We start from the raw sequence: 17,234 nt of genomic DNA, 5'->3' as shown, positions 1-17,234 counted from the left end.
GCATCTGTCATCAAGGGGATGCAGACTGAAACAACGAGGTACCACTGCACACCTGTCAGAACTGCCAAAACGCAGAACGCTGACAGCACCGAATGCTGGTGAGGATGTGGAGCATAAGGAATTCTCATGCATTGCTGGTGGGAATGTAAAATGGCCCAGATACTTTGGAAGACGGTCTGGCAATTTTTTACAAAACTAAACGTACTCCTAACACATGATCCGGCAACTGTGCTCCTTGGTGTTTACTCGACGAAATGGAAACTTATGTCCACACACAAAACTGCATACAGATGTTAATAGCAGCTTTATTCATAATCACCAGAACTCAGAAGCAACTAAGCTGTTCTTCAGTAGGTGAATGGATTAACTGTGGTCCAGCCAGAAAATGGACTATTATTTGGTGCTAAAATGAAATGAGTTATCAAGGCTTGGAAAGACATGGAGGAACCTTAAATGCATATTACTAAGTGAAAGAAGCCAATCTGGGAAGGTTCCGCAACTGTCTGATTCCAACTGTATGGTGTTCTGGGAAAGGGAAAACCACAGAGACTAAAAGATCAGTGGCTGTCAGAGGCTAGAGGGGAAGGAGCAATGAATGAGGTGCAGCACGGAGCATTTTAAGGTCACTAAGACAGACTACTCTGTATGATGCTGTGACGGTGGATACATGTCATTGCACATCTGTCCAAACCCACAGAGTGCACACCACCAAGTGTAAATCCTAGTGTCAAGTCTGGGCTCTGGGTGATGATGACGTGTCAGTGCAGGTTCACCCAGTGTCGCAAATGCATGCTCTGTTGAAGGCGTCAATAATGAGGAGGCTGTGGGGACAAACTGCAGTTCATACACTGAATCCAGCCCCAGACACCGCTGTTAATAAAGCTCTGTGGGTGTGTGGAATGTCCGGATGCTCTGGCGTCTGAACAGCAGAGCTGAGCAGCTGCACCAGAGATCAGGAGGTTTGCAGACCCTGAAATACTTACTCCCAAGCCCTTGACAGAAAAAGTCTGCTGAGCCCTATTCTAAACGAATCAGAATTCACCCTGATGAGACAGGACAGCAGGGCCCAAACCAGGCATGGTTAATGGGACTGAAGCAATGTTTTAGTTCCAACACCTTTGCTGAAGTCCTGCAGATCCAGCGACAGACTGTAGCCAGGAAGCGTCCGCAGAAGGAGTCGGTAGCAGGCCTTCGCGCCAGGCTCCGTAATGCCGGGGGCCACGCGCTGCAAGGGGGCCACCCTCTTGAAGAAGGCGGACTTGCGGTGGAAGCCGATCAACTCATAGAGCTCGGAGAGGATGCTGCACTGCTGAATTCTCTCCTAGGAATGCTGAAGCACAGGGAAAAAAGCAACAAGCATCTGAACGAAACATGTAATGGAAAAAAGACACGTAAAAAATTTTCCCTTAAAACAGAGACCCAACGATACAGGAAGGAAGAGGAAGGCTGACTTCATGCACTGATGGGACCGGATGCAGAAATGCAGGGAAGCAGCGCTGTGCAGATGCTCCAAACCCACTCTGGGCCCCACCTTTCCGCGTTCCGCCTCTCCTTTTACTAGAAAGGTCCGTATTCCCTGAAACAGAGGAATCTGCTACCTAAACATGGGACACAGAGAAGGGAAATAGGAAAAGGACGGGAAAGTAAAGGAACAACAATTCATCTAGACCCTAGGGTTTGGGCGGGACTTTCACCAAACACACAACCTCTCAAAGCACAGAGCACACAGTGAGAGGCTGACAGAGTGACTGCGACTTCTGCTCCTTAAACACCAGCTACCTGCCAGCACACGCTGTGCCCGTTACTGAATCATTACAATCATTTCAGAAACTATTACTACCCCGGCTCACAGGCAAGGAAATCTGAATCTCGGGGAGGATTTATTATCATCCTGGACAAATTCCCATGGCCCAGAAGTGTCAGAGCCTCCGGCAGACCCTGGACTAAAATGCTCCTCATCACCACGGGCCCTGAGCCCAGGCTGAGGCCACGTTAGGTCTGCACGGGCCCAGAGCATGAGTCTGTGGGACAGGGAGTGGTCCCATTTGAAGTGCCAGGCCAAGGCCCTCAGGAACATATGTAATGAAACCAAATACCCAAACTCATTTCCAACGCACTTCCCTGTCCGGTAGGACTGCTCGGCACATCTGGCTTATCACCTGTGCACAGGCTGTGCAAGGGGCCCAGACAGTGACGTGACGTCCCCATGGAAGTGGCTCAGAGACCGCTTCATCACAGGACAGACTCTCCCGGCTTCCAACGTTAACTCTCCATTCCATTTCCAACTGGAAAGTAAGTTTAGACTTGTTTTCCTCTCCAGAAACAAAGACAGTGGTAACATCAGCGGGAAACTCAAGACTGAGGAAGAGTCTCCTGGCCATTTGGAAGGATAGGCTGGGGAGGGAACAGAGATAGGGATCAGAAAGACCCGTGTTCCAGTCCAAAGTCTGCACATCACTCGCTTTGACAGTTTCCTTATTAATACAGGTGATAAAATCTAATTATGATTGTTTTGAAAACTAAAAGAAATAACGTATGCCACTAGCATAGGTGTAAAATCCTCCATGAGTGTTCCAGAAATGGACGTGACCATGGTTAGATACTGTCTGCCAAGTCTTGTGTGCTAAGCTCACATCAGCCAGCCAGAGATGTGCCAGAGAATGCCTCAACAGCCAGCAGCCTTCTACAACTTGGAAACTCACAGTGTCCGAAGAACAGGCAGTGGTGGATGCTTTGGGACACTGCGGAGGTAGCACTCCAGTGATGACTTTAAAAAGCTGGGGAGAATTTAGGGGACCATACAGTTCAAATACAGTAAACTCATTCCATGTCTACAAATATTCATCTGTAGCCATGATGATTCAGAGAGGAAATACATATTCAAACGTACATCATTTTCCCACATAAGTGCATCAATACAATTTGGAAAGAATGTAACTTTCTTCTCTAGATCACACAGTGGGGATTACAAGGTTTGTACTGACAGCACTACGTGTAAATCATATGCAAACGTAACTGGGTCCATTATCAGTCATCATCATTTGAAGGGAAGGATGGAAAAGAACAAAGCCAAGCTAATACGCTCCGGTATTTTGTTGGGTTACTATGTCACAGAGGAGACGGACAGGTCATCAAGGAACCACTCTGCCGTGATCACGGAGCCAGGGAACGGGATGGGCGGCAAGATGTATGGCGCAGCCGTAGCTGTGCCCGCCCTTCTAGGCAGGTACCCAGTCACTTTGACAAGATGTCAAAAGTGTATGCCCACGTCCTCATCACCTGTCATGCATTAAAGAGAAATGGAAACCTATAAACGGCCAATAACCTCGGTGGGTACACCGTCCAAAGAGCAACGTCACAGTTTGACAACTGGCCATCCCGGTTCCCTGGGCTTCATTCTTGGAGAACCTTAAAAACCACTCCTCTGTCCTCAAGAAGTGCTGCCTACTTGTCCTATCTTTGGCTCAGGGATACAGCACGTTCACGTGGACTTTAATGTCTGCACAGATTTGACTGTCTTTCTCCAGGTTCACTTGTCCATTCTGAAGAGGCCTGAGTTAAGTCCAAACTCCATAAGATCAATTCCCTCCAGTGACAACTCAACGAGCCTGCAATTACAAACCAACTGAACAGGACTGTCCTCAGCTAAAAATGTCACCCGCCCTTCACTGCTTTCTTAATCTCCTCTCCTGGCTAATTGCAACAGACTAAAACCACCCTCCACCAAGTTCCCTAACTATGTCAAATAGAAAGTAAGGTCCATAAAAGAGGTGACAACTCCATAGTCACCTCTGAATTCCTAGCATATGTTAATGTCAATAAGTAGAACTATGATTATGGCTTCTTTCCTTTAAAACCTTTCTGGTTATTTAAATGAGACCATGGAAGGGAGGAGTTTGGGTTCAGTATCTTGATCCAGTAGACTCTGGAGACATTTTTCGGAATGGCTGTCCACTGATTCATTCAAAACACAACTTCTCTTTCCGGGAGGAGCTGTGATTTTCTGCCAGGAGCTTGTTGTCACTCTCATGCCAGAACAGATTTAAACTAAATACATACATTGGATATGTTATTTTTCCCCGCTTCCAAAAAATTTAACTTTCCTTACTTCCTTGCCTTGAGGAATGCTTTTTTACTTTTCATTCTAATTCACCCTTTTATAAAGCAGGATTCTCAGGATGTGCTTGGCCTTACATAAGAACAGCCATCCAACTCCCAGTGTGAGAGGCCTTGGGCTCATCTCCTGACCTCCTGTCAAGGCAACTGAAACTCAGTTCAGGAGCCAACTGGCCCCCCAGGGCTTCTAAGGCTCGCGTATCTCCCAGAATCCCTGCTTTCTGGTTTGACATGTCTTCTGAGGATTTCCCCTCACTTACTTCACAATTAGCTGTGCAGCTTGAAAGATGAGGAAGGAAGGTCTTATTTCTTAATCAGCATTTTAAGGAACTTATGTAATGAAGGTTTTCAAGACTTTCTAGAACCCTCCATTGCCAAGGCAGAAAACACAATAGATATTTTCTAAATTTAGCTATCATGTGCATTTTTTCTTTGCTTTTGTTTTCTTAACTGCTAACAGACATTTTTTAATTAAAAAATAAAATAAGGCCCCAAATAGGATAGAACATTGAAGAGGAAACAAAATTAAAGGGCAAAGACAGAAAAATGATAAGTACTCTACAAAGTTAATAGAAAACATACACTATGGATCAGATCAGCAATTCTCAGTAACAACTAATTGAAAACTGACTATGAGGTAAAATGTCTCTCCTGTCAGGAGACGGCCAACAGAAAGCAGAATTAAATCAACAAACTAAAATTCTAAGTCTGGCGAAGTAGAGAAGTCTACCAGCTAAATGTGTTTTCTTCTGGAAGAGAGGGAGACTCATAAGATCTTTTCTGTGGAGCCTGAGCCCAGGTGAGGATGGTGAAGTGAGCTCTGTAAGTACCCAATTAGCAAAGTGAGTGATGAATAAAGAGACGTGAGCTTTGATGACAGAGATGATACTACTATTCACTTGTCCTTTAAGTATGTCTTCACATTCAATGATCAATACCTCGGTGTCCTCAGGGATTGAGATTATAGGAAAATGCACAGCCCGGGCCTAGACCTCCTCTGTGATTGTGGCACTGCACTTAGATGTTTCAAGGGCACCTCCAACTCCACCTGCAAAGAGCTGACTTCATGGTGCTCCTCCCATGGCCGTCCTGCCCAGGGCCCCTTGTCGGGGTCAAGGTCTGTCTGCCTCTCCCAGCTCAGTCCCATCACTCACAGATGTGACTGGACCCCTCCTTCAGGGCCCAATTTCCTCAGTCAACGAGTCCCACCACCCACACCTCACCTACCAGGTTCTCACTGGCACTCCCTCAGCACTGACTCTGTGCTGGGGACCACACTGCACACTATGAACACGTTATCTCACTGGATCTCCACAGCAGTCCTGGGAAGTCGGTATATCACTGTTTCAATTAATAAGATAAACTGTTTCACTTCCTTGAGTGTGTCATCCAAAGTGACACGGCTACTGAGACACAAACATGGTACTGAAAATCACTTGAAAATTGAACACTGCTACACCTCAAAAACACCCTACTCTGACTTATCACATCACCTCCTGCCGAGCCTTCTAATTGTTTCTAAGCATTCTACAAGACAAAAGTGATCTACGAGAGCACCCTTCTCCCCTACTTAAAATCTGACAATGACGTTCCACTTCCCTTAGGAGAAAGCCCCACCGGGCCTGAGCAAAGCCCAACAGCCCGGCATCCGCGTTCCCTGCGCGGCCGCGCCGCCTCACCCACCACGCAGTGCTACACGTGCCGTGTCCAGGACAGGGATGCTGACTCCCTACAACCCGGGGATCGTCTCAATCGAACAATGATCACCCTCTTCAGTGGTCACCCTATTCATTGCTGACTCTCAGAAAAATATTTTCTCAGTGTGAATCAATATCTTTTTCCTTACAACTTCCCATCATTGATAATGAGCTCCCCCCAAAAGAGAGAAGACCTAATCCTCAGTCTCCTTATCTGCAATGTATGAATAACAAGGAAATATGAAAGGTTTTAAGCGAAATAATATTGATATGAAGCTGAGGGACAATTCCCAACATACAGTAAGCACTCAATATGTGCTTACTTAATATTAATAAAATATATTCCATTCCAGCAACCTTAAATCAATGTTTTATGGCTTTGTCCAAAAGACTACTGACAAACTATTGGACGAACCCCTTTGAGCAGATCCGCCCAAGCGTACTGGGATAGGTAAGCCTTGACTCCAGTTACAGCTGCAGCCAACCAGCACTACGGGGCAGGGGCAGTTTGCTCAAACTCTTACATGTTGTTTGAGCATTTAGTTGTAGTTATTGAATAAAGACAGGTATTATATAGTCAAAGCTCCTGAAACATAAATCTTCAAAGATTGATTCAAATTAGGTTTCAAGTACAACACTCTCACTAGAAATTATTTGAAAATTATTGTCTTAGCTCCTCTGCACATCAAAAGGTCATGTTCTTAATGTATCTGACTATATACACTGAGAGGATTGTTTAAAAGAAATTAAGATGAAGCCATAATGAATAAGCTTTCATTATAATCTGCACAAAGCCCCACCCAAGGGTCTCACTTCTCACTTCCACATAGGAGTTCAGGTAGCTTAACCTGGGTCTTGGTTTCTTATGACACGGGGGTGGGAAGAATTGTGGATAGATTTATGTAGCAAATATAAATCTAGGGTATTTGCTGTGTAGGAATCCTAGAAATAAATAAATTGATATATAGTCCCACCCTTAGGAAGCTCAGCCTTTCAAATTACAACAGCATAAAAAATGAAATGAGAGATACATTTAAGAAAATTTTACAAGATTTTCACATTGAAAATTTTGAAGTATCACCAAAAAAATAATTAAAAGATCTACATATATGGAAGGCATCCCATGTTCATGGAATGGTAGACAATATTGTTAAAAATGTTAAGACTCCCGAAAGTGATCTACAAATTAAATGGAGTCCCTATCAAAATTCCAGCTGACTTCTTTGCAAAAATTGAAAAACTGATGCCAAAATTCATATGGAAGTGCAAGGGGCCCAGGTCAGCCAAAACAATCTTGAAAAAGAAGAGCAAATTTGGAGGACTCACTCAAAGGTTACTACAAATCTATAGTACTAAAGTCATTATGGTACTGGCATAAGTTTGAATGCAAAAATCTATGAGACACAATAAAAAATCCAGGGGGGAAACTTACATTTACAGTCGTTTTTCCAGAAATGTGCCAACAACACTCCATTGAAAGAATAGTCTATTCAACAAATGGTGCAGAGACACCTGGGTATCTGAAGGCAAAAGAATGATTCTGGAATCTGGACCCCCGTATTTTATATAACAAATAAAATATTAATTCAAAATGGATCACAGACAGAAACGTAAAAACTAAATGTATAAATTTTCTAAAAGAAGACATAGTTTAAATCTTTGTGGTCCTAGGATAGGCTATGGCTCCCTAGATACAATACCAAGAGCACAAGTGAAAAACAAGAAAGATAAGATGGACTTCATCAAAATTAAAACCATTTGTTACAAAGGACATCATCAAGAAAGTGAAATGAAAGGGGAAGGGGGTAGCTCAAGTGATAGAGTGCGTGCTTAGCAAGAAAAATAAAATGAATAAATCTAATTACCTCCCCTAGAAAGAAATTGTTTTAATGTTTAAAAAAAGTAAAGTGAAACGACAATCTGCTGAATAGGAGAAAAATTTTGCAGAGCATATATCTAATAAGAGACTAGTATCCAGGATATAAAACAAATGCTTACAACTGACCAATACAAAAAAAATCGACCCAATTTTTAAATATGCCAAGTATTTAAATAGATACACAATTGGCCAATAAGCATATGAAAAGATGCTCAGCATCACTTGCGAAATCAAAATCAAAATGATATCTGATTTTACACTCACTAGGATGGTTATAATCAAAACATGGACAATAACAAGTGTCGGTCAGGAGGCAGAGAAATGGGAACCCTCAATATGCAGCCGTTGGAAAGGAGCAATGGTGCAGCTTCTTTGGAAAAGCCTGGTGTTTCCTCAAAAGGTTAGAAATATATGGCTCAGCAATTCCACTCCTACATATAGAGTCATCCCTCAGTATCCTCGGGGGGTTCGTTTCAGGAACCCCCACCCTGGATACCATAATCCAAGGATGTTCGAGTCCCTTTACAACCAGCCATCTGGATCCATGAAGTGGAAACTACAGATATGGCGGGCCAACTGTACAGCCAACAGAATGAAAATATATTCTCACAAAAACTTACACATCAATATTCATGGCAGTATCATTCAGAGTAGCCAAAGGTTACAAACAATATCCATCCATCAATGAATGGGTAAACAAAATTACCAAGAATAGGCCCACAAATTTTTGGTCATTGAATCTTTGACAAAGGAGGTGAGAACATACAATGGAGTAAAGACAGCCTCTTCAGCAAATGATGTAGGGAAAACTGGACAGCTGCATGTAAATGAATGAAGTTAGACTACTCCCTCACAGCATACACAAAAATGAATTCAAAATGGCTTAAAGACTTAAACATGTAGTCAAGACACTATGAACCTCTTAGAAGAAAACATAGGCAAAACATCTGACATACATCTCAACAATGTTTTCCTAGAGCAGTCTACTTAAGCAATAGAAATACAAGCAAAAATATACAAGTGGGATTTAATTAAACTTGCAAGCTTTAGCACAGTAAAGGAAACAATAAGCAAAACAAAAAGACAATCTATGGAATGGGAGAAAATAGTTGCAATAAATGAGACTGACAAGGGCTTAATTCCCAGAATATGTAAACAGCTTTTACACTTCATAAGAAAGAAAAACAAACAATTCAATTCAAAAATGGTCAGAAGTCCTAAAGAAACATTTCTCCAATGAAGACATACAATTGACCAAGAGGCACATGAAAAAATGCTCAATATCATTATCAGAGAAATGCAAATCAAAACTGCAATCAAGTATCAACTCTCACTAGTCAGAATAGCCATCATTCAGAAGTTCACAGACAGTAAATGCTGGAGAGGCTGCGGGGAATTGGGAACCCTCCTACACTGTGGTGGGAATGAAGTTTGGTGGAGCCATTGTGGAAAACAGTATAGAGGTTCCTCAAAAGACTAAAAATTGACCTCTCATATGACCCAGCAATCTCACTCCTGGGCGTATATCCAGAAGGATCCGTAATTCAAAAAGACACCTACACCCCAACTTTCAGAGCAGCACTATTTACAATAGCAAGACATGGAAACAACCTAAATGTCCACTGACAGATGACTGGATAAAGAGTTTGTAGTGTATTTGTACAATAGATTACTATTCACCCATAAAAAAATAATAAAATAATGCCATTTGCAGCAACATGAATGGACCTGGAGAATGTCATTCTAAGTGAAGTAAGCCCGAAAGAGAAAGAAAAATACCATATGAGATCGCTCACATGTGGAATCTAAAACAAACAAACAAACAAAAAACAAAAAACAAAAAATAAAGCAAAGAAACAAAAAGATAAACTTATCTACAGAACAGAAACAGACACAGAGACATAGAAACCAAACTATGGTTACCAGAGAGGAGAGGGTGTGGGAAGGAATATATTGGGAGTTCAAGATTTGCAGATACAGAGTATGTATAGAATAAACAGCAAGTTTATACTGTATAGCACAGGAGAATATATTTATTATCTTATAGTAACTTATGTTTAAAAAGAATATGAAATTGAATACAGGTATGTTCTTCTTTAACTGAAGTGTTGTGCTGTACAAAAGAAACTGACACATTATAAACTGACTAGACTTCAATGAAAATGTTTTTAAATAGACCAAAAACGAAAAAAAAGAAAAAGAATATTATCAAACTAAAAGAATAAAGTACTGATTCAGGCTACTACATGGATGAACCTTCAAACTTTATGCTAAAATAAGCCAGACACAAAAGGCCAAATAGTGCCCTTTAAGGTGAACTGTATCTGAGTGTTTATTGTACTATTCCTGTAAATTTTCCGGAGGTTTGAAGTCTATCAATATCAAAAAAAAGTTTTATTCATTAAAATCATAAAACGCTTCCTCACAGGAGGGCTTTAATTATTAAACGCAAAAATGCATGTAAAGCTCTTGAAACAACACTGCACGTCCACACACAGTCACTGCTTTCACTGCCACTCAGAGGTTGGTACCAGCGCTGATGAGAGCTACCTCCACTCGCTCTCCTGCATACAGGAGTGAGGGCCTGAGCTCTAACAGGCAGTGTGAGCGTGAACCTGGGTCAGACACAGCCACATCCCAGACTCTGCGTTACCCAACTTTCTTATACAAACTGCAACATATAATGTAAACACGCTACAGGGATGTATCTTACAACGCAGGGAATACAGCCAATGTTTTACAGTAACTATAAATGGAGCATCTATTGTACACCTGAAATATATCATATTTTAAATCAGCTATATCTTTGTAAAAAATTAAAAAATAATTTAAAAATGTTATCACTTTAATATTCAATTCAGTTTTTAAGTAACTACTAAACAGCTTAGAATGTATAAAAGCATTTAAGTGTGCTGTTTGTTTACATATTTATTTACTTTTAGCCTCCTGCTAAAAGAGAAATTAAACAATTTTTTCAAACACAGCTTAACAACCATAACAACAAAAAGGCAAAACTGAGAGTGAAGAGAAAATGGAGATTCAATACTTAAATGAAACCAGGGGGAGGTAAAGTCATAAAAATGGATTCCATGAAGTCAGGGCAAGTGTTAAAGGCCGACTAGAAATTCAGGTGTAAGATTCTTGACAGATAAAGCAAAAAGAAAAAGATGATGGGGAGGGCGGTACAGCGTGTGCTTAGCGTGCACAGGGTCCTGGGTTCGAACACCAGGGCCTCCACTAACAGATAAATACACCTAATTACCTACCCCCCCAAAGAGCCCCAAAGAAAAGAAAAAGACAAATTTCTTTCCCAAATAATCCTGATATTAAATTTGGATTAAATACTTAAAAAAAAAAAAAAAACAGAAAAGATGAGTGACACTGTGAAGGAAAAGCCCAGCTGGGCTAACAAGCTAAGTCACAAATCTAAGTGTGATAAGTGTCCGTTTACTGATGTAAGTTTTGCTGGGCTAACTCGTAAATCCGATGTCAACAATTGTCAGTAATGTGATCTGTTCCAAATTGATAAGCTTCAGTGTACTGATTCCTTGCTTTTTGTTGTTGGAGCCTTATTGGCTAATAGCCCCATACTTGTAATTAAACCTATAAAACCTCACGTGCAGGTCTTGGAGGTGCTCAGAGCTTCGGAACAGAAGCCCCTCTGAGCCCGCCGGGGTAATAAATCTCAGTACTCCAACCCTCTGTGTGGTGCTTTTTTCTTGGCTGGCCTGTTGTTTCCAAAACAACACAAGCGACGATGCCCGTGAGATAGTTCTGCAGTGGGTGCTGGCAGGTCCCCATGTCTCACGTGGGAAAATCTGAAACATCCTTCTCACCACTCAGAGTCATCATAAGCCCACACCTCATCTCCCGCTGTTAAATGCAGGAGCACAGGCAGGGCCCGGCCTTTGTTCTCTCTGTGTCATCACAGTGAGATAGGATGGAAGGGGGCAGAGCACATCCATTCAAGGAAGGCCACAACAATTAACATCATAATGGTGAAGGATTCAACCCCCAATAGGCCTTGAGGCACAGGATGAAGAGATTTAACTTCTAGCAGATCTTGAGCTTCATTATGCACCCACTGTAATAGTAACATGGTGAATAACATGCCCCAGGCACCATGGCAGTCCCAAGGCTAGCCACAAAAGGTCAAAGGGTGGGAAATGGTCAACTCTCTGGGAATACAAGCCCCTTGCCCTAAGGCTGATCCTTCTACTTATTAGCATATGAAACCACCAAGCCCAAGAAAAAAGAGCAACAAAACACCACCTCGGGGTCACCACTCTCTCTCCCTCTTCAGAGAAGGCCCACACTATGTGGAGTGTGTACCTACTTTTAATCTGAGCATCAAACCCCCACAACTCGTGAAGTTTCTCTTGCCTTTCAATGTATCTCTCTGAATAAATATACCTTTACTCAACACTGGCTTGCTCTTGAATTCTTTACTGCATGAAGCCAAGGAACAAAATCTGGTGGGGCACATCCCAGGGGCTCATCCAAAGCCTGAGACACAGCCCTTCTCATGCGTCACGTTTTTTTTTTCTTGTATCAACAGGACTGGGTTGTGAAGGGAGCTCTGAGGCCCCAGCTAAGGGACAGAAGCAGCCCCCAGGGCTCGAATTGGCGGGCAGCCTCTTCCCCAGCAGGGGCCCTGGGGTCTGCCCAGTTCTGTGTGTTTCCCTGTTGTGCTGACTCCCCAGCCTGACAGCGTTCTCCCTAGGCCTGTCCCCACAAAACCCTTCTCTCCAAAATACAAGCAAATCATGTCACAGTCCTCTTGTTCAACCAGGAAATGTTCAACCCACTGTTTCCCTCCCCAGTAAAGTACCTAACTGTCCTCCCTCCCATCCCACCACTTCTTTCTTTGTGACAACTCTGCACTCCCCACCCACCATCCTGAACGCAGGTGCCTTGCTGGCTGGGACCGAGATGTTTCAGTCTCACACATCCTGCGTCCATTCACTTTCCCCTTGTTACCTTATAAAAGCCTTTCCTGAGTCACCCACGAATCTGATACTGAACATCACAAAGTGCTGAGTTTGCAGTCACTGTGTGCATACCTCCCAGGTTTTGAGTAGGTTTCCTTCACAAGATCTTCATTAAGGAGCTGCATCAAGAAGTTTAAAGAGTCTTTTCTTACATCTGAGCTGAGGAGCCTGCAAAAAATTTAAATGGCTTTGAAGAGAGGGTTAAACAGGGACAGAGGGTTCGCAGGTCCTATTCAACAGTGTCATGAGGCAAAATGTTCTTCAAAGTCTCAGAGTGGCTTCTGAACGTGGAGTCAGCAAGGAGGAGGTGCCAGGCAGTGAGTAGGGTGGGTGACACTGGGTGCGCTTCCCCAGCTGGGGAAGAATTGGATTTTGTTCTAGTTTTCCAAACAATTTCTTACTACCTTTTTCACCTATTGTCACATACCATTTCCTACGAATTAAGAATATCAATGTCAGTCCTTTGGGCCACTTGGGAGAAGCAACACGATGCCATTCACAGGGCTGGGACATGACAGCCACACCAGTCTAGGTTGATAGACCAGTGGGGGTATTTCCAAGGTGATCACGGGCATGCAGCAAACTCCCCAGCTTCAATGACCTCATCTCAAAGGTGGGGCCAATAAAACTACCAAGAAAAGTGCGTGATGATTATTGCCGACAACTGTTTACTAGGTAATTGCCCGTGACAGCTGCAGCTTAATGGGTAATGAGTATGATAACAAGGCCCTGTCTACCTGGCCACACGCTCCCTGCCTTCCTGCCTTGGTGCAGCAGCAGAGTTTGTTTAGCCGATATGAACGCCCCCAGAGCAGCACTGATGGGAAAGCTCGCAGCTCTGCACTGCGAGGTGTGTTCCTTTCCTTCTCAGTGCTGATCACAGTTTGCTGTCATCTGTTTTTATGTTTATCCCTTTTATAACTGCCTCCCCCCGGAGTTTTTGCTCAAGCAGCGCAGGGCCAGTGTGTCTTGCGGCCTGCCAGATATTCTGGGCTGGGAAACAGCTGACCCCACATCTGGCTCTATTGCTGAACGGAGAGGGCAGAAGGCCCTGGGGCACATGCTGAACCGAGGCCACTGCACCCAAAATTATGATCTGACTTTGGGCAAATTACAGTCTTCTTTACCCTGAGATTCCTCATCTGTCCATGAAAATAAATGCCCATGGCACACAGAGTTACAAGGATTAAAGGAAATCACCAAATTCATAACCTAGCCAAGGGGCTACCAGTGCGTCCTCAACAGACAAATGCTGCCTTTACGGCTCTGACACACGCGAAGTGGGGCGGCCGCACACAGTGAACACTGATAAATGCCAGTGTGTTAAGTGCTTCATGTGTGCTACAATACTCTTCAGAACTTACAACAATCCCAGGAAGAAACGAATAATATCATGCCCATTTCACAGATTCACCAACAGGTTAAGAGAGGTTACATTCTAGTCCAAGGCCCTATGGTGAGGAAATGGCGATTTAAACCGGATTCTGGGCCCAGGCCTTGTCTCCAACTCTCTCCCAGCCACCTGATCACTTGCCTATGAATTCCACCTGTCCAATACCTAAGTGTGCAGTCGGCCAGCTCTTAAATGCAATGTGTGCCACCGTTTGTCAATGTTGGTTAATTACCATAAACTGTTCTCAGAAACCACTACAGAAAAGAAAGGTGGACTTAAGGAATTCTGCATTGCGTTCTCCTGTAATGTGCAGAAACCCTTCCCTACACCACCAAATCCAAACGTATGCTTCCTCCATGTTTATGTTTGCACACGGCTTATTAAAGTAGAAGGTACCTGCAGTAATTCCATCTCGGCTGCTTTCCAAGGTTGCAGATTATCCATAATCATTCCGTGAATGAAAATACTACAATGTGAATGAAAATACTGCAACCATGTCAGTAAGCAAAGAATGCTGAAACCAAGTCATTAGCGGCTGCTGCCACCCCCCAGCGAGGAAAGGCCTGCAGCCCAGCCGCTGCAGCAACTCACAATGGTGCCCTCTGAGCAGACTCAGAATAAGAAAGGACAGGATACTGGCCCTAGATAGCTAGGTGCTTGTCTAAAGAATGAATTCAGTGAGTCCAAAATATTTTCTTCCTCCCATATATAGAAAAGCACTAAATTATTGAACTTGAGATACCTGGCTTTCTTTAGATAACAAGCAATCTTTTATTGTTCCAACAACCTTGTCTTTGTTGTAAAGCTCCTATATATCCTAGCTCATCCCAAACCTCTTGGGAGCAGTCCCTCAGAGAGATCTGAGAGGCTGTCATCCCGGCTCGAGTCCTCCCGCAAATAAAACATAACTCTTAAATTTTAGGTGGCACATGTATTTCAGTCAACTGTTTTGGACACCATGAAGGGACCCAGAGCAGACTTTCTCCACCTGAACTCTCCGAGTAACTGGGGCCTTTGTACCAGCAGTGGCCCTTTGTGACCATCCGCCTCCTCGGGGAGTCCAGATGAATTTGGGTGAGTCTCTCCTGTTTCTCGGATCTCATATATTGGTTGATAATCCTGAGTTTTATTTGGCGGTGTTTCCAGGTACCTGGCCCTCCAGTTGAAGGAGACTGGGGGGAATTACCCACCCAGTGGAGACATACTGGGTGGGACCTCGTTGAAAGGTAACGGGAAATACCCACATTGAAGAGACATCAGAAGTGGGCTGGTGGAAACCTATTAGGAAAATACTCACCCAGTGGAGACGTCCTGAGTGGGTCCAAGTTGAAAACACTGGGTTCAGGACTGAGTGGTTAGGTAAGAGGCTGGTCTAATGTTTTCCTCAATTTGGTTACATCCATTGAATTTTTCAGGATAAAAGTAAAACTCTTACGAGGAACCATTCAACTCCAAAAATGGGACCATCCTCCTGGCTGGTAACAGCTTTCTCGGGTGACAGAGAATCTTGCAGGAGTGGTAGAGACAAAGACTTCATGCCATAGAGTTGTCCCTGCGGGAAATCTTACTAGCAAATTTATTCTGAGTACCCGACCTTACAATGGGGAATAGAACTTTCAAAAAAAATAAAAAAAAGAAAAGAAAAGAAAAAGAAATGACAGATTGCCAGCCTCCAATTAATACCCCAGCCAGGTTTATGTACATACAAAACTTACAACATTAATTGGGAATTAGAAAAGAAAATCTCAATCTGAAAGTAAATAATCAGGCCTGATAGAAACATTTTTTGGAATTCTGAACTTATAAAAACAAAATCCACTTTAGGGGGAACTTGAATTTCTCTTCCTGTGTCCTTGAAATGTAAACGTTTTATCTTTCTCTGGGTCTTTTAAGTGTGTTTATGTACGTATATGTATGTTTACTTTCTTTTTAAAGGAAACCTTGGACTCTGCCATACAAAAGGTACAAGTATTGCGTACATATGGTGGCCACGTAAATAAATTGGATTCTAAGCAATTCTTTGTACCAATTTTCAGATATTTTGCCATCTTAAACTTTGTTGCATCAGCCTGGACCACAAAGGCCTTTAGATTTTGGAGAGTAAAGCTTTGAATTTTATTTAGGCAACACCCCCACTCTCATGTGGAAAAGCCTCTTCATCTTATTCATTTAAAATCACTATATATATATATATATATAAATTGATGGCCATATGATGGATCCTTTAATTTGGAAAAGCTTTTAAATTTGTGAAAGTTGAAAGAGATCTCATGATAAACAGCTGTTTAATTGGTACCTATTAAAATCAAGTTTAAAGATAGAAAAATATATCTAATTGTTAACCTAAGAACTTAGTTAAAAAAAAAACTGTTTTGAAAAGCTACATTTGTGTTTTTCCTTTCCAATAAATGGTTCTAGAGATGTTAATAAAAACTTAGAATAATTATTGGTAATTAAGTTGAATAACTGGAGAAAGGATTGTAAAAATGTCAGAAAAAAAAAGATAAGGGCTTATCCCAAATGGATAAATATTTTTATATGGTTATTTTGAATGAGATAAATAAAATGGACATTTTTGGAATAGATACAAGGTTTTGATACTACACTAGTAAAGTTAAAAAAAAGGGCCAAAGAGATCACCTACTGTCCCCCAACATTAAAGTTCAAACAAGTCCATTTTATTTGCCACAGTTTAAAATATATGTATATATAGACTGATATACTTGATTAATGATTGGGACAACAGACCAATTAATCAAATTAAAAATTGAGTAGGACCTAAGCACTTTGGCTGAAACTTGGGCATCCTAGAGACTTTTCTATAAAATTAGATACAATGAACAACAACAACAAAAAGTTTCTGGCAATCCTTCTAGAAATAAAAATTATTGATTAAACCTAATAAATATAAAAATTAAAGGTATAAGATTTAAAAAATTTGAGATAAATATTTATAAAATTGGTATATTTAAATGGTCTTTATATAAACCTTTTGCTTAATTATGTTGTGGGATAGATCTGTTTCAATGGAAAAACGCTTCCCCTTCTTGGTATTATAAGGCTGGGCACATATCTGTCCCTCAGAAAATATTAATTGAACAAAGTAAAGGAAACCAATAGAGTTACATGAGCCATCCAATATAACGTAGAACTAAAAA

General features: G+C 42.1%; 1 long non-coding RNA gene across 1 annotated transcript in view; it reads right to left on the bottom strand.

Annotated features, from left to right (window-relative positions):
- Positions 1-285: 285 nt before the first annotated feature.
- LOC141578226 (uncharacterized) overlaps positions 286-17,234 on the bottom strand; it is a 31,390-nt gene continuing 14,441 nt past the window's right edge. The window contains exons 3-4 of the long non-coding RNA XR_012508377.1: positions 12,756-12,851; positions 286-1,330 (exon numbers count right to left, since the gene is read on the bottom strand). This is a non-coding gene — a long non-coding RNA (uncharacterized LOC141578226). The remainder of the gene's footprint in view (positions 1,331-12,755; positions 12,852-17,234) is intronic.

Source organism: Camelus bactrianus, chromosome 7, assembly GCF_048773025.1.
Source record: "Camelus bactrianus isolate YW-2024 breed Bactrian camel chromosome 7, ASM4877302v1, whole genome shotgun sequence".
Lineage (NCBI taxonomy): Eukaryota > Metazoa > Chordata > Mammalia > Artiodactyla > Camelidae > Camelus > Camelus bactrianus.
This window is presented reverse-complemented; position numbering and strand designations above follow the sequence as displayed.